This window comes from Carcharodon carcharias, chromosome 13, assembly GCF_017639515.1.
Source record: "Carcharodon carcharias isolate sCarCar2 chromosome 13, sCarCar2.pri, whole genome shotgun sequence".
In the NCBI taxonomy this organism is placed as follows: Eukaryota; Metazoa; Chordata; class Chondrichthyes; order Lamniformes; family Lamnidae; genus Carcharodon; species Carcharodon carcharias.
Window position 1 is genome coordinate 47,304,905 of NC_054479.1, and position 19,038 is coordinate 47,323,942.

Sequence of the window (19,038 nt, forward strand, 5' to 3'; positions counted from 1 at the left end):
GTCACTAAACATAAGGAGCACGTCATCGGCGTAAGCCGAAAGGACCACCCCGATGCCCGGCCCGCGCAGAACCAATCCCGACAACCTCCTCAGCAAGAGGCGCAGGAAAGGCTCCACGCAAATAGAATACAACTGGCCAGACAGGGGCCAGCCCCGACGTACCCCTCTCCCAAAGCGAAAGGGCGCCGTCAGGGACCCGTTAACCTTCACTAGACACTCCGCGGCGGTGTACAGAAGTCGGATCCGGGCGACAAAATGCGTCCCGAACCCGAAAGCTCGCAGAGTTCCGAGTAAGTATTCGTGATCCACCCTGTCGAACGCCTTCTCCTGATCGAGAGACAGGAAGGCGCTCGACAGACCAGCCCTCTGGGAATGGTGGATGATGTCCCGGACCAGATGGATGTTATCATAAATGGTTCGGTCCGGGACGGTGTAGGACTGGTCAGGGTGGATCATGTGGTCCAGCACGGTGCCGAGCCGAGAAGACATGGCTCGGACGAAGATTTTGTAGTCCGTGCTGAGGAGGGAGACCGGGCGCCAGTTTTTAAGAAGGCGGAGATGCCCCTTCTTCGGCAGCAGGGCAATCATGGCCCTGCGCCACGAAAGGGGCATCTCCCCGGTAGCAATGCTCTCCCCCAGGACCCCCGCGAAGTCACCCCCCAAGACGTCCCAGAACGCCCTGAAGAACTCCACGGTCAGCCCGTCTAGTCCCGGGGTTTTGCCCCTAGAAAGACCGTCGAGTGCGCCGGTCAGCTCCCCCAGACTTATAGGGGAGTCGAGCTTTCCGGCGCACTCCAGGCCGACCTGCGGCAGGTCCTCCCACAAAACTCTGCAAGCTTCCTCACTGGATGGATCCGGAGAGAACAGGTCAGTGTAGTAATCTCGGGCAATGGCCCTGATGCCCTCCGGATCCGAGACAAGGGATCCGTCGTCGGCCAGCAGCGTAAAGAGCTGCTTACGGACCCCGTGCCTTTTTTCCAGTGAGTAGAAGAAGGGAGAGCCACGGTCCATCTCCTTAAGGAAACAGATCCGTGACCTCACGAACGCGCCCCGAGACCCGACCAGTTGCAGGTCCCGCAGCGCGCCCTTCTTCTCATCGTACACCGACCACAGGGCCGGGTCCGCGTCGGGCTGACGGAGACGTGCCTCCAGGTCGAGCACCTCCTTCTCCAACTCCTCGACCCTGGATTTGCGTCTCTTTGTCGACCCCTTCGCGTACTCTTGACAGAAAACTCGGACGTGGGTCTTGCCCACAATTTGAACTCTTGATAATCTTTTAAATGAAAACCAAATCAACAAAATTGGGATAAATCAGGCACAGCCCCTAATTCAGGTCAGCTGTAAAACCAAGAACAAAGTTTAAAGGAAACTTACAAACTTTAAATCAAAATGTGATTAAAGGGGTCAACAAAACATCCCAGTCCCCGCGGTGCCCACCGAGCACGGAAGGCCTCGAGAGTGCCAGCAGACACCGCGTGCTCCTTCTCCAGGGACATCCGGCAGCGAACGTAGCCACGGAAGAGGGACAAACAATCGGGCGGGACTCCCCCGTCGATCGCCCGCTGCCTGGACCTGTTAATGGCCAACTTGGCCAGGCCCAGGAGCAGGTTCACGAGGAGGTCCTCCTCCTTCCCGACCCCCCTCCGCACCGGGTGCCCATAGATCAGGAGCGTGGGGCTGAAGTGCAAACAAAACATCAATAAAAGGTTTTTCAAATAACTAAAAAGGGAGTGCAGCCTACAACACCCTATGTATACATGGTCCACGGACTCCACAAGACCGCAAAAAGGGCACGTGTCCTGAGAGTCCGAGAACCTATGCATCCTCTTATTATAAGGGACTGCTGCATGCAACACCCTCCAACCCAGGTCCCCGATAGAAAGGGGGAGGACACCTCCGTAGAGGGCCTCCCATCGGGGGCCTCCGCCGCCGGACGGCAACAAGGCACGCCAAGGCGTGTCCGGGCGACGGACAAGGGCGAGAAAATGGAAGGTGTGCAGCAGCAGTCCGTACAAAAAGCCCCTCTTTGCCGTGCCAAAAGGCACAGAGGGCATGTCCCCGAGGCGGCTCATATTGCGGGGCACCAGCACCCGAGGGAGGGTTCGGGGCTTGGGGCCAATGTGGAATTCCGTCCGAACAGGGGAACGCTCAGACGGAAGACCACCGCGCACCTGGGCCGCCTCAAGACCCAAAATAACGTCGGGTCCGAGCACGACCGTTCTCAGGTCTTGGATGGCATCGGCTGCGACCTGGACACTCACAGACGCGCGTCGCGCCAACTCCTGCGGGAGCATCCAGCACAGTCCTCCGCCACCCAGCACGTCCCCGATCCTGGTCACCCCTGCGGCCACAGCCCTCCTCTCCGCCAACCACTGAAAAGGACGGAGGGGCGGATTCCTGAGCAGCGGCTCTCTGACGATAGCCGCTACTCCTGACGGGGGAGAGCTGCGTCGCGAGGCGACCACTTTCCAGACTTTGATCAGGTCCTGGTAAAAGACGGGCAACGCCTGCAAGGAGCCACCGAGGCCCAGCTGTTCTATAAACAGGAGCTGCACATCATAATTCAGGCCGTGCACCTGACGGAAGAAATACGTCATCAGGGCACACCATCTAGGAGGAGGCTCGACGTAGAGGTATCGCTGCAGGGTCTGAAGGCGGAAAGTCGCCACCTGTGTGCGTAGGCACACTAGCGCCTGACCACCCTCCCTAAGCGGGAGACTCAGAACCTCGGCAGCGACCCAGTGCAATCTTTTGTCCCAGAAGAAGTCGACTAACAATCTCTGGATTCTTGTGACAAAGTCCGGGGGAGGGGTCAAAGTGACCAGCCGATACCACAACATGGCGGCGATTGAACTCTTGATCTTGGGGTTACAAACCCAGTACCATAACCACTTGGCTATTTAGGCCCAAGTGAGTCACTTGCTGACGTTGCCTTGTTTCCTTTAGCTCTTCAATTAACCTTAATTGTGCTTGTCCATATAGGAGCTTCATTTTTAAAAAAAAAAAAATGAAGGTCTTGACACATTACAGATTTGTGCTAACCTTTTGGAAGTTTTTTGTCTCATTAATTCCATTATCATGAGATATATGAACTAGTAAATCATTTCCAAATAACACAACATAAAACAAAATTGATAATACCAGTAATAATTTTGCTTTGATGTCTCACTTGTTATGATCCCAGTGGAGACCAGGTTTTTTTTGAACTTCCAGTGGCTGAATGAAAAGATACCATAACCAGATTTCAAGTATTAAAATTGTTACTGTAACAAACTAATTAAAAGGAGCATTAACTAGACATTTTTTTGTAGGCAACTTGTACCTTAAATTACTGAAAATATCCTTATTTAACTTTTAAGATGACCAAAAATCCCCTTCCACAGCCAGACTTTACTCTGTCCCTTAAGTGAACCCTTCAATCTCTAGGAACCAGTCCAAAGCTATTCTCAGTTCCCAATGTCTTGCTTCCTTTTTCCATTACCTACTGGTTAACTTCTGATCCCTAAATTGACCTTCATGGTGAGGGTTACCCTGAAGATCCCTCCCTCTAACCAAAGCTCGGCAAATCTTCTGGCTGGCTCTCGCTCACTTGCTCTCTCTCTCTCTCTCTCTCGCTCTGATCCTTGCATAATGACCTGCCTGTGAAGTTCTGGGATATCTTAAGATACCTGAAAGCTGATACTACAATGGCTTTTGTGGACTCTTCCCTTCTCAAAGCCCTTCTCCATGGTAATGTCAATCACATGGGCCTTGCACCAGGTAGAAATGCTAATTAACTATCTTCTAGATTCCCAACTCCATTCTATATTGGAATTAAATAGAGAGATTAAGGTATAACTGTTTACAAAACCCGACATTCCTAACACATCCCTGTGAGACTTGGAGACTAACAACCCATCCACCATCGGCACAGCTGCCCTGGTCATTGTTTATAGGTGTGAATATCTCACACTTTCTTCCCATTGATACCACCTGGGCTCCTTTAACTTTTAACAACCAAGCCACCGAAGCTGGTTGACAGGCAGAATTCAGAACAAGTCACATGACTCTCTTTGTTCCACCATTTTACCTTAAATTAAAGAGACAGCCCCAAAACATAACAAATTTACAAATTTAATGTCCCAAGTCTTCTGGTCTCTGGATGGTTGGAGACTAAACATAAGACAGAAGATGTGCATCAAAACCCTGTGGAAGTCCTGACAAATGGGCATGCGTAGGAATTGCCTGGGAAGTTTAAATTTACAATGGGCTGATTCCCTGCTGCCAAGGACACTCCATGAATGTCAGAGTTGGAGATTTGAGTAGATTCACAGGACTTACTTTGATAATTACCCAGGACATGCCAGAAAGATTAAAACTTGGTCAAATACCCAGATAAATCCATAACAGACTACCCAACTGTCCCCCCAACTTCTCCCCAATCATCCAACTACCTTCTTAACCAACCAACTACACACTGGACCACCTGACTATCCGACTACCCACCTTGACTACCTCCACTGCCCCCCATCTACCTTTCCGACCTGACTACTCACTCACACAGCTACACATTTATCCATCTCACCCACCTCATCTACTCACCCACTCGTGCATCTATCAACCTACCCATCTCACCCCTTACTGTAATAAACTTGGTTTACTGGACAGGTTTCTTGTTAGAAACAGTAAACATTATTAACAGAGCTCCTAATGAAGCTACATGCTTGAACAAGGTCCATGACTAGAAAGTTCCGCCCCTAAGATTATCTGTGCTTGGGGTTGATTTGTCTGTACAGTCACGTGATCCACAAAACAGTATGAAAGGTTTTACTTACAATCACTACATTCCTCCCCCTTTTATTTTGTTCCACATCCATTATTTACCAGAATATCTTAATCCATAACACATACAAATATACACAATTCATGTGATTATAGGTTAAGTCTCTGAGGTGGTTTTCTGATTCAGTTAGAACGACGTAGCTCTATGACTTGATCAGGAACTGTAGCATCAGGGACATCCTTAGAGAATGGCAGTTCAGAATTTTTTGCTTTAACAGAGACATCAGGTATGTCTATTCTATGCTGATCTGGCACCTCAGTGATCAAAGGTTCAACTTCAATTTCAGATGGAGTAACTGGTTGTTGAAGTGTCTCTACTTCTTAGGTATTCCACATGGTTTTGAATAATCCGGTTTTCCTCTTCCACTTATTATGACAAAGGTCTTGTTTCAGAGTCAATTTTACCAGGAACACATCTAGGTCCAGTTCCAAAATTTCGCACAAAATTTATCACTCCCACAGTAAATTTTCAGTCTTTACTGTGAATATCATAATTCACTTTCTGACTACTCTGGTTCTTCTTTACCATACACTCTAAGTTCAGGAACACCAAGCTTAACCTTGTACGAAGGTTAGTTTCATTAGACCGTGTTGAACGCATAGTTCCAGCAGTGCGATAGTTGAAAACAAATCATGATATTCGTGTTTCTAACATTCCTTGAGATAATTTCTTCATTCCTGTTTTAAAAAGTTTCTACTGCTGTTTCTGCTAACCCATTAGATGAGAGATGATATGGTGCTGTTTTGATATGTTTATTCCCATTTAAGTTCATGAGCCTCGGGAATTCCATACTAGTGAAAGCAGTGCTGTTATCTGAAACAATGCCTTCTGGTAGGCCATGTACACTAAAACGTTAGTGCAGTTTTTCAGTAGTTGCACACGATGTCAGTGATCTAACTTCATATACATCCATCCATTTAGAATGCACTTTGATGATCAATAAAAACATTGTGCCTAAAAATGGGCCTAGATAGTTTATATGTAGTCTAACCCAGGGTCAACCAGGCCACTCCCAATGGATGCGGTGGAGTTGAAACAGGCAGCTTCTGTTGTTGCTGACACTAGAGGCAGTGTTTAACCATTTTTCCTATATCACTGTCTTTATCTGGCCACCAGATGTAACTTCGCACAAGCATCTTGATTTGCGAAACGCCTGGACATGTACTGTGAAACTCTGTCAGGAGTGGTTCTCTTCCTTGTGAAGGGACGATGGCTCTTGTTTCCCAAAACAAGATTCCATCTTAACAACTTAATTCAGTTTTATGGGCATGGAATGGCTTTCTCTCTTCAGGGGCTTGTGTATTCAGCCACCCTTGCAATACCTGTTCTCAGACTCTTGATAAAAATGGATCCCGGTTCGTCCAATTCTTTATCCACTTCATACAAACCATGAAATTCAAAATAGATACAACTTCTTGAGGCACTGGAGCATGTATAATGTATCTGGCAAAGGAAGATGACTGAGGGCATCTGCATTTGCTATATGCACACCCGGACGTTGCATAAAAGTGTACTCATATGACGACAAAATTAAAGCCCATCTTTGAATTCTGGCAGAGGCTATCGGTGGAATGGCTTTATCTTCACTAAATAAACCAATAAGTGGTTTGCAACATGACACTATGGTGAAATGGCAATCATGCAAATATTGGTGGCATTTCTTTACTCCAAATATAAACCTACAGAGAGTGTTCTGGAGACATATTGTTAGGAAATAGTTAAGTAAGTTATATCGGTATTTGTGGGTGTTAGAAATGAGTTTTAGCTTTAAAGTTTAGGTTTGATTTGTATTTCTGTATCTGCGTTAAGAAAGTTCAAATGGAGTTTTAAAAGTGCTTGTAATACTAATGAGGAATTTTATGACTCTTAAGGAAACAATAAACATACAAGGGTAGAAGAATTGGACTGTTGCCTAGCAACAGGGGACCAGAGAGGCAGGTCCCTCCCACAGACACACACACAGAAGAAGAGAAACAGCAGTTTTGTTTTGGAAGCTGTTGGAATTCAACTGGCTTGAAAGTTGCTGCTAGGAGAGACTGGAGCAAAGGGGTCAGATAACAAATTCCAAGCTAAGGAAAAACCCAAAAATCCAGGGTAGTGGAAGATGGGAAAGTACAAATAAGACCTTCAAGTCAAAAGAAGGACAGGAACCTCTAAAAGATCCTGTTAAAGGTGAGGGGCAGAGAGAAAGGCTCCAAGCCTCAGATTTAAAAAGGACAAGAGCTTCGGGAAGCAGATTTAAAGCGAGAACAGCTTGCAAGAGGCAAGAAGGTCCAAAGAGACAAGTGAAGGCCTGTAACTCTTTGCTATGGGCTTGTGAATCAGTGGGACTGTTGACAGCTGAGTCGGTGAGGAAGAGTGCATGGAAGAGAGCTTGAATGCATACAGTGACCCAGGGAAGAGGAACATCGAAAGGAGAGTTTGAAACCCTGGAGGTGAACCCTTGTGGAAGGCATCTGAGAGAAAATGTCAGTTTGAGAGAAAGTTCCAAAGCGTGTTTTTGGAGAATGGAGATTGGAAACCCTCATGTGAAAGACAGACTGCAGTGAAACCAGTTGGCTCATGGTGTGACAAGTGTCTGGGGGGAGCTGAGTAGAGATCCATAGCGTCTGGTTGAGGTGACATCTGTCACTTGATTTCAGAGTGTGGTGTGTCTGACCGCAGGTTGCCATAGGTTTACATGGACTGTCTACTTACTGTGAACATTAAAGCATAAGATAGCTTTTGTAAATGGGGTTATCCTTGCAAATCTGTGTATATCTGTAAAGGTATAGTTGTGGGTGAAGGAGTATTGTCATATAGTTCAACTCTTCTTGTTGAATAAATGTTTTAATCTTTTGTTAAAAGTTCATCAGCTGACTCCTGTGTCTCTACATATTTAAACAAACAAATAAAAGTTAGTATCTAACAGGCTGGATTCCACCCTGGGATCAGGCTTGTCCAAGGGTAATCTCAGCTGGGATCGTAACATCATATTGGCCTTTAGGAACCATCTTCCACCCTGTGTGACAATACCACTCCTATACCATAGGGAGATGCATCACAGGTAAGTATTAATTCTTTTGATGGGTCATAATGTCCTGGTAGACATGATGAATGTAATAGCTTCTTGACTTCTATGAAGATTTCTTCTTGTTACGCCTTCCATGGCCATCTATGGCTCTTCTTCAATAACAAGTATAAGGGGGCTAACACCGTAGACAAATTAGGCAAGAAGCTTCCGTAATAATTTTTCATGCCCAAAGGAGGCTTGAGTTCAGTGACACTAGTAGGAGAGGGTGCCTCCTTGATTGCCCTGACTTTCTCCTCTACTGGACACAACCCTTGGGCATCCACTCGGTGACCCAAATCAGTGACTTCAATCACTTTGAAAATACACCTCTTTTTTCAATCATACCCCAGCCCCAAAAAATCTCCTTAAAACCCCTTCTAGGTTGACCAAATGTTTGGCTTTTGTTGATCCTGTAATCAGTAGGTTATCCAGGTACGCGACAATTCTGGGAAGTCCTTGTAGTAAGCTTTCCATGGTAGTAGGTTTTCATAGTTCTTTGGAAGATTGCACAGGCAGACAATACACCAAAGGATAGGCATGTATAATATACAGGCCCTTGTGCATGTTGACGGTTACATACCCTTGAGATGTGCTGTTGTAATGCATGGCTCATGTCCAGTTTGGTGTAGGAATTTCCTCCAGCAAGCTTAGTGCACAGATCTTCAATCCTCAGGATAGGATATTTATCTAATTTAAGAAATCTAATTGATTTGTAGTCTCTGCAAATGTGAATTGTTTGATCTGGTTTCATCACAGGGACTATGGGCTTATCCATTCTGAAAATTGGACTGGCTGGATTATTCCTAACGTTTCTAAGCAGCATAATTCTGCATCCACCTTCTCCTTTAGGGCATAAGGTACAGGTCTGGCCTTAAAGAATTGGGGTTTTGCCTCCGAGCCTACGTATATTTTTGCTTGTAGGCCTTTTATCTTTCCCAATTCATCTCAATATACGCTGCCAAACTTTTTTAACAGCTCTGGAATTCCTCCTGCTCTGACCTGAATACTTTCTGACCAGTTGAGCTTAATTTCTTTTAACCAATCGCAGCCCAGAAGATTAGGTCCTTCACCTGTTACAATGATCCCTGGCACCTATAGGTACAGTGGCGATGTCTTTCACTTGTATTGCCTCTCCAGCGTACGTCTTCAGCTGAGTTGTGGTTTGCTCCAGATTTAGTGGCTGGGTATCTTCGCTTAGACACTTAAGGATGTGTTCCCCACCACTGTGGCTAATGGTCCTGTGTCAACCTCCATGACTAGAGGCTTCCCATTCACTTGAAGGGTGACGGTGATTGGTTCGGTTTTCACTGCCTTGACATTGTATAGGGAATATATATCAGTATCAGCAGCTTCTGGTTCAGTTATATTATGCACTTCAATCACCTTGGTCTGCTAGCTATTGGCCATCTCGATTTCACCCTGCATCGCTTTATAACATGCACTTTATGTGACAGTAGTGGCATTCTGCCTCTTTAAATCTGCAGGTGTCTGGTACATGGTTATCCTCACATCGGTAACAAATTAATTTCTGAATAGATGCTGAGCTGCTTCCAGTATTCATTTTTATTTTTCAAGTGGTCGAAGCTGTTTTCCGCTTCACAGCTGTCTCTGTGGGTTTCACACCACGTTCCCGCTCCAATTGAAGAAAGGCGCCATGTTGCACACTCTGCAAAGCCTGTGAGTCGCCCTCAGCACTCTCCATTGCTAGCGCTATTTCCACAGAGTGCTTCAGGTCAATATTAACTTCTGCAAGTAAACGGCGCTGAATGGCTTCATCGTGTACGCCGCCAACCAATTGCTCTCACAACATGTCATTGAGAGCATCTCTGAAGTTGCAGTGCTCTGTTAACTGTTTTAACTTGGTGATATACATTGCGATTGACTCACCTGGGGCCCTTACTCTAGAGTTCAACTGGAATCTTTGCATAATCACTGATGGCTTAGGCTGAAAATGCGTCTTCACCAGGTCTATGAGCTCATTAAAAGATTTAGAGTTGGGCGCGTTCGGGTCATAAGACTACAGATGAGGTTATATATCTTACTCCCACTGACACTTAAAAGAATTGCTTCCTATTTCTCCTCCTTCGTTATTTCATTCGGCACAAACTAGAAACCTAGGTGCTCTATATACTGACTCCAGTCTTCCATGGATGAGACGTATGGGCCGATTCTGCTGAAGAGCGTCATGGCTGGGGAATATACTTTTCTTTCTTCCCTTAAAAATTGAAAGACTCACAATCAAGAGGCGAGGTGCAGCATCGGAGCTATTTATCCTTGTTGCCAATTGTAATAAACATGGGACAGAATTTTTCACCCTGTGGGCAGGTGCAGCCCATTCCGAACAGGAGTAAAATAGTGCACAATGAGGTCAGGTGAGCATCCCAACGTCATCACCCACTTGCGCAATATTTCACAGGTGCTCGTGCGCAGACACTGGACTGGCATCTGTCATGAAATAAGTGGCCACTTAAGGACCTCAACAGTCCAACTGACTGTGATTTGTCCTGGCCCATGTGATTTCCTGCACATCGCACAGGCAAAATTGGCAGGAGGCCAGCCGACATGTTCACAAACCTCATCCAAGGCGAGATAAAAAGGGTCAGCAGCATTGCCAGTGTGAGTAGTGAGGGGTTTTGGAGATAGTTTGCAGCTGGTTGCTTATTGGTATTTCTCAGCTTCATCTTTGCCCAGGGCTTCATTCTCAGCATTTCCAGGCTTAATTTTAGGACTCATTGCTGTCTGCCAGGTCCCCAGAGGATTCACATAGTGTGGACCCTTCCAGGTATCAGACAGCTTTCCCTTACCCTGGTAATGGGAATTGTGGTCTCTGTTGGAGACACCTTCTCTGAGGAGGAAGAGGGGCAGAAGGGAGAGGAAGCGAGGTGTCCCAATGCAGCTTCTAGGGGAGCGACCTGTGGGAGGTGAGGCACAGGCACAAGGAACACAGAGCCAGCAGGTAGTCCAAGGTGGAAGGGGCCACAGAAGACGTCACTATCCTGCTGTCAAAGTTTACAGGCAGTGGTGCAGCTACCTTCAATATGTCTGAGGTCCAATGCCAAAGGAGACCCTCCCTCTTAAGGGAGAAGTGACCTCCATTTGCCAGATGATTGGGCCTGAGATCAGCTCCCTCTGTGTGGATGGACACCCATGCCAGTGGCTCTAAAGATCACAGTGGCCCTCAATTATATGCCTCTGGTTCTTTCCAGGGGTCAGTGGGGGATCGGTGTGGAGTCTCCCAATCAACTGTCCACAGTTGCATCAAGCTGGTGACAGAAGCTCTGTTCAGGCAGGTACTGACCTTTATTCTTTACCGTACAGACGAGGCCAGCCAGGCTGAGTGAACCAGAGGCTTTGAAGCAGTTGCTGGGTTCTCCCACGTCCAGGGTGTCATCGGCTACATACATGTGGCCATCAAGGTGCCAACGGGCCAGCCGGGTGCCTTCATCAACAGGGAGGAATTTCACTCCATCAACATGCAGATAGTGTGTGACCACAAGGTGCGGATTATACAAGTCTGTGCAAGGTGCCCTGGCAGCTCCCATGACGCTTACGTCCTCAGACACTCTCAGGTGTCAAGGCTATTCAGTGCTCCAGCCCGGCTGGATGGATGGCTGTTGGGTGACAAGGGTCATTGAAGAGGTGGCTCATGACTCCTTTCCACCACCAACAAGCAGAGGCAAAGAAGCATCACCCTTGTGGAGGCATGACTCCCATTGTAGTGGTGGAAAGGACAATAATCTTAGGTTGTGCTTCCTGGACTGTTCAGAGGGAGCACTACAATACCCCCCAGAGCGGGCATCACTGTTAGTGGTTGCATGCTGCACTCTCCACAATATGGCACTGGCAAGAGGGAGCCACTGGAGGAAAAGGATCTTGATGCAGCTGCACAGGCTGCAGATGATGAGTCCAGTAGAGTCCAATCCAAAGATGAGCATGGTGAGGAGAACGCTGAGGGTATGGATCCTGACCTCGGTAACCTGCAGGGAGGCAGGGGCACCAAGGACATGTTGATCCAAAGCTCCTTCAGCTCAGCTACCAAACATCAGCTTCAAACGCATGCCAGGGCTGCTGCCTCCATCCCGGATGTCTGAAAGGACCCTTTCATTTGAACACAAAGAACACTCAGCGGCTGTACAATAAAGTTCAGAGCCACCCTCGTCCAGCATTACATAGTGGCGTACCCCACACCAATGAAATAAAAAGGTGAAGCATACTCAGGCCATGAAGACAAAAACATAATTTATAACATTCTGACAATTCAATAATGTTAACAGAAACTTTTCTGGTATTCAACATCGGACCAGTATATATAAAGTTAACAAAAATGAACAAAATATCACCTGTGACCTTTATTTTTTGTGCTCATGGTGCTTTTAACTTGGATTCGTGAGTGTTACGTCTAGGTACTCCCCCCTCACTGGCACCATCATTGGAGTCAGAGCCTGCTGACTCTGCTGTCTTGTTGGCCTTGATGACCTTGGTCGTCGTCCTCTGGCCAATGGAGCCTGTGCTGGCCCCACCTGGGAGGGAGTGGCCAGTGCCACAGCTGGCATCTCCCCAGTCGCCACAGCCTCATCAGATGCCATGGTCACTGCGGAGGGGTGGAGGAGCCATCATCCAGAGCGCCCTGAGAGGAGCCCGCAGGGATGACAGGCAGCTCGTGCACCAACCTGAGGTTGCTCTGGACCTGCCCGCTCACCATTGAAGGATGGCACCTAGCTGGGGTACTGGGTGCCTCACCCATCTCCCACACTGATTCTGACCACCTGAGGTCAATGCCTGTGTGAGGGCTTGCAGGTCCGAGCGCAGCCCCAGGAACCCCTGATTCTGTCCCTGGAACTGCCTCTCCATGAGAGCTGCCATTCTCTCAATGGAGGATGCAGTGCGCTTCACCATGATGGTCAACACAGTGCTTCTGACCCGCATGGACTCCTCCTATCAAGGAGACCATGGCGCGCCTACTCTCATGGATTTCCGCCGGACCCTCCCGCATATCTCACGGGACATCCAGCAACTGCCACCCAATGACCAACCTTCATCATGATCATCATCAGCCTTTGACTGAGCATTGTCCTGGTCCTCAGCAGTCCTCCGACTGCTGTCTCTGCCTCCGCACCACAAGCGATTGCGAAGTGCCCTCTCCAATGTGCACCGATGTACAAACCGCCGCTCTAATGCCCGCCGAGGTGCTGGTATCTGCACTGGTGCCTGCTTCAGAAGACGGGTGTGATGCAGGTACAACTGATGCCCGGTGGTCTCCCAATGTCAGAGGTGGCCCTCCGGGCTCGGAGATCGATCGCCTGCTGGCAAACCTAAAAGGGAGAAGAAGGACATGTCATTAGTTAAAGTCAGTACACTGTTGCTGTGCATGCCAGGCAGCCTGATGAGTCAGTGGAGATCTGCATCATGGTGCTGTCATCTTCCAATGATCAGTGGGGACTCCAGGCTCGAGGCTCACATCAATGAAGAGACTACACTAGAATGGATGCACAAGCCGAAAATCTCACCTCTGCGCGTAGCATTCTTACCTTTCTCTGGCCCCCCCTATCTCTCCACATCTGGTTGAACATGGGGTGTGCCGGCTCTTGAGCTCCAGGACATCTTGCCCATACCTTGTAAAGATTAGGAGGCTAGCAGGACTCCACTGGTCCCCTACCATTCTATATTGTTGTGGGCCATCTTCTCCTGAAACAACAGAGAAGCATTGATTAGTCCACTCTCTACCTGCCGCGCCATTACAGCCTGGCCAACCCCAGTTGAGGACCACTTGGCAGGGCACTTCTGAGTTGTGGCCCTCGAGCCGCAAGGCAATCAATCCAAGCAGGCAGGGCTCACCTCCTTGGCCAGATCCAGCATCATTGACAGTTGGCACTCAGACTCTAGCACCCCTGATGTCCACAGGGGGACGGCCAGACCTTAACACATCTGCACAATGACCTATGCCAACATGGTACTCACCCTTCCTGAGCGCAGCATGTCATTGAAGCCCTTCTGGCACTGCATCCAGAACCCGCATCACGTCATGGCTGCTCACCCAGACTGTCACCTCCTCCCATGCCTTCTTGATTGGTTGCAGTGGCCTCCTCCTCCGTCTCTGGGGACAAGCGTGTCCATCCTGGCCACCACCTCCTCCTAGAGGACAGAGAGGCACACATCAGAGAAGCGGGGTTGGGGGGTGGGGGGGTGCGGTGCCGGAGGGGGGGCGGTGGGGTCTAGTGCCCACCCGACCTGTCCTCCCGCCTGCCTTGTCCAGCCGCACTCGACCCCATTGCGAACATACAGCGGGTGTCCTCCTTGGCAGCCTTCCAGGGGCTGCCTGGGCTGTTTTTAAACCATAGGCCTCCTGCCCCACTTAGCCCTTCCCAGCCAGTGCGGAGGCCTGTTACACACTGGCTGGGCCTTGGTTGTCCCGCCAGCATGAAATCGCGATCAGGGCCCGATCTCGGGCGGTGGTCAGTTTCGCGGTTGCTCCCGGGCCTGCCCGCCATGCCCGCCTGACTAAGGGCAAACCCTGCCCTTGGTTTACCGGACAGGTTTCTTGTTAGAAACAGTAAACTTTATTTACAAAGCTCCTGATGAAGCTACAGGTTTGAACCAGCCCCATGACTAGAAAGCTCCGCCCCTAAGGTGCTTAGGGCTGATTCATCTGTACAGTCATGTGATCCCCAAAATGTGTGAAAGGTTTTACTAACTTACAATTACTAACCTACCCATTCACCCACTCACTCATGCACTCACTTCACTCACTCACTCACTCACTCACTCACTCTCACTCACTCACTTCACTCGCTTCACTCACCTCACTCACTCTCACTCACTCACTCACTTCACTCGCTTCACTCACCTCACTCACACTCACTCACTCATTCACTCACTCACTTCACTCGCTTCACTCACCTCACTCACTCTCACTCACTCATTCACCTCCCTCACTCTCACTCACTCACTCACTTCACTCGCTTCACTCACCTCACTCTCACTCACTCACTCATTCACTCATTCATTAAAACACTGAAAAGCTTTGTGACCTTCAAGCACTTACCTGAATATGACAACTGATGTTGTGGAAAGGGAGCAGGCTCTGTGCTGATTCCCTTAACAGGCCTCTCTGTGGATTCCTGCATTGAAGGACTGCTTCTGGATCCTCGATTGGGAGTTTGGTCTTTTTTTAAGTGTATCCAGGCAAGTCGGCAGTTTTCTGTCTGATCAGCATTGGGCAGCAGCTTTGATGCTGATCAGAAGATTTGGGCCCATATTTGCAGCACTCTGTTTCCAAGCATCTAATACAATCCCAATGTACATCCAAAATACATGTGCAATTGAATTAAAGGCTGTAATTTAATCAGAGGATTTAGATGGCCACAAAATGGCAAGCTTCAGTGATCTCATCCCATCAGTTGCATTGTGCTTTTATAACTGCCAGCCATCTGTTCTCCATATACGTTTCATCCAACTTTTTGCCCATTTTGGAAAAGTAATTGGAGATCAGATTCACAGACGTTTTTGCATAGCTAGACTAATCTGTTTTGTTTCTCTCATTGATTTAGGTTTTGAAATTAAATTCTAGCATATTTTAAAATATTGATAAATGCAACTGATCATACATAGGGACTTATTCCTAAGCATCAGGTTGGCTCAGTGTAGAGCTCTCACTTCTCAATCAGGAGGCTGTGGATTCAAGCCACATTCCTGATAAATGAGCAGATCATCCAGGCTGACCCCATCTTGCAAAATGAGCAAACCCGCTTGATTATTCTAATAGCCATACACAAAAGATTTCAAAGCAACATTTGCAGAAGAGCAGGGGTATTCTCCCAGTCTCCTCTCTAACATTTAGCCCTCAGGTCTTAACCACCAAAACAAATTATCTTGTAATTTGCCATGTTGCTAGTTGTGGGACATTGCTGTATGTAAATTGGCCACTCTATTTGCCGACATTCCATCAGTAACCACGCATAAAACATAATTCAATGGAGCCCTTTGAGATATCCTGAAATTGCACAAGGCTAAAAATAAACACAAGCTCTTTCTTACTAAAACTTGGAGGCTTGCTCTTTGCTTGTACTGGCTTCCGCAAAGGCTCATTGGGTAAATGGACCATATGGTGTGACATGGACCCACAAGCCAGGAAGGTTCCTGGTTAGATTTCTAGTTTGTGCAGAGGTAATTGATCTCAGTGAGAATTCTACATCCAGCTGTTCCAAGGAAGATTTATCCAGAAATCTCTGATGCACATGTGCGTGGGCGAAAGTTACATGAAGTCTGGATTGGCAAGCATGACCTCCAATGCCCAACAGAACAGTAACAGTCTAGGCACAGGCTCACAAAATGCCTCTTTGGTGAGTTACTAGAGGACTAACAAACGCCAGAGGAATTGCACCCCAGCAGGAGTCACGACTTTCAGGAGGGGCAAGGGAAAAAGCTTGAGATAAAGTCGAAGATTTAGACAACAACAAATGGGAGGAGGTCACCAGCACTCTCAGTAAACAGTGCCAATAAATGGATGTCTGACTGAAGAGGAACTTCCCTCTTCACTGACACCTTTACAAGAAATTTCTCTCCATTTACATTAAGCTTTGACTATTAGCTTAATATTAAAGACATTTTTTTTACAAAATTTGTAATGTTTTCATGTTGTCTCTAAACATTAACAACCCTCTGAGAGAAGAAATCCCCCCTCCTCTGGGTCTTAAATAGGAGACTACTTATTTTGAAACTGTGTACGCTAGTTCTTGATTCCCCCACACGTGGAAACATCATCTCTGCATCTACCATGTCAAGTCCCCTCAACATCTTATATGTTTCAATAAGATCACCTCTCATTCTTCTAAACTCTGAAGGGTATAGGCCCAACCTGCTCAATCTCTCCTCATAAGGTATTCGCTTCATGCCAGGAATCTGCCTGGTTTCTGAAATCTCCTTGTTCGGTTGAGCATTCCCCTGCACTATTATAGACAAGACCTTGGACTGTGTCTGTCCCATTTTATGTGCTTTGGCCTTCACAACATCCTCTCCCAACTGTGTTAGGATCTTCTTTGTCCTCTGTTTTCACCGCACCAGCCTTTGTGTTTTACAGACAAACTTCCTCCATCTTCAACATGATCCCACCTGCCCAGTCCATCTTCAACCTTGCATTCTATAGGAACCATTCTCTCCAAGACATCCTGGTTCATCCTCCCACCACTCCTTCCATCTTCTCTCCTTTCCCTGGTGGTGCAGATGCAACATCTGAGTATTCACCTTCTCCTACTTCACGAGCCATGGTCCTAAACACTCCTTTCAGGTAAGACAACCATTTCTATGTATTTCTTTAAAGCTGATACACTGTTCATGGTGCAATCTCCACTAACAGCCAGAGATGAGGTGACTGATTTTCCAAATGCTTACAGTCTATGGCTGTAAAATTCTATGAAATTTCCTGCCCCTGTTGGCTTCAGCAATCATGGTAGGCGTGAGCAGACAATATGGTAAAAAGGCCAAAAGTTGGTTTTACACCGTTGTGAAGCTAGTTTGCGATAGTCTGGTCTGCTTGTCAATGGCAGGCCATCATTCCTGCCATCTAAAGTTAGGAACCTAATTTCCATGCTTTTGCATCTCATCACCTTGCCTGCCTGCCGGAACCATCCTCCCCACATCGAATTTACCTCCGACGTCAGCATGAATTTAGAATGACGTGATTCACAACAGCATTTAAAAAGCGTGCACCTGGTGAGCTGAACTTCGAGGGGAACTCAGAGCTGAGTGCACATTAATGTTGTGCAGCATGAGGGTCTCCCAATCAACTTCAAGGAAGAGGCGCCGTGCATTCAGGCAACAGCACAGGCGAGTGGCTTTTTCCCAGCTGGCTGACAGTGTGGTGCTGGGGTAAGGGCTGGGCTGCGGCTGGGGCGAGGTGGGGGGTTGCAATGCAGCCCGGTCTGATGTTAGTGCACAAGCACATGCGGGGCGAGAGGGAAACGGAAGCGTTAGGGAAACTTTGTATAAAGTGACCATTCCTCCACAGCTGAGGCAGTTCAGATGCAACCACGTTGACATGTGTGGAGTCGGGCCTGTAACTTATCTACCCAATCAAGCAATGCAGAGGCATGAAATTGCTACCAACTTTGCACTTTAGGGGGCTGTAGAACCATTGGACGACTAGACAAGATGTACAATCTCCTTGCTTAAGTTGGCCATGGAGCAGTTACTATTGGAGATGCTCACAGCTCTTTGCAATGTCTTCATTAAGCTTTGGATCAGTCCCCCATGGTTTAAGTTAACAGTGCAGCCTTGCAGTTCCAGTTAGGAGAATGACTGCACTTGAGCTGAGAGCACAACATGCAGTCCAATGGGCAAAGTTGCTGCCAATCAGGTGGAGTGGGACAGAGGTGGGTGGGGTTTTGGGCAGCCATGCAGCTCACTAAACTCTGACCATTCAAGTGGTGGTCAGCACTCTCTGGGATGTGTTAAGGGGCCATGAGATGGAGCCAGAGCTGCACAAGGAACCATGAGGGGTCCATAAGAGACCAGTGTTAACCCACATGTCTCACCCTTTCATCTTGCAGAAGGAGTACATTTGGAGAATGGACCCTGGTGACCCAGTTGTATGCCTCATGCCTTACAGGGAATGGAGACAAAAGAGAAGGGAGCAACAGAGGCACCTGGCTGTGCAGAGGAAGGAGCAGCACCCTCAAGAAGGGACAGCAGAGGGCTCTGTGCATGCTGCTGAAGAGCCACAGTGTCGCGGGTCGACACCTAGCTAGTCCCAGGGTATACAGATGCCACTTGTCATTCATGCAGATGACTAAGAACCAATGTCGCTGAAGACTGCACATGTCCAGGGAGCTGGTCAGTCACATATGCTGCCTGCTGCAGGATTTGGCGCCACAGGTACTTGGAAGGGCATCCACTGCCAGTGGCCTTGAAAGTGACTGTGGGTGCTCAATTTTTACACCAGTGGCTCTTTTCAGGGCTCCTCAGGTGACCTCTGTGGGATATTGCAAGCCTCCACCCACAAGTGAATCCAGGAGGTCACGGATGCCAAATTCATGAAGGCTCACAACTTTATGCATTTCGCCTGGGATCAGGAAAGCCAGGAAGTGAGAGCGCTGGGATTTGTGCAGATCTCAGGTTTCCCACAAGTGCAGGGTGCCATCGACTGTACTCACATGGTGCTTAGATCTCC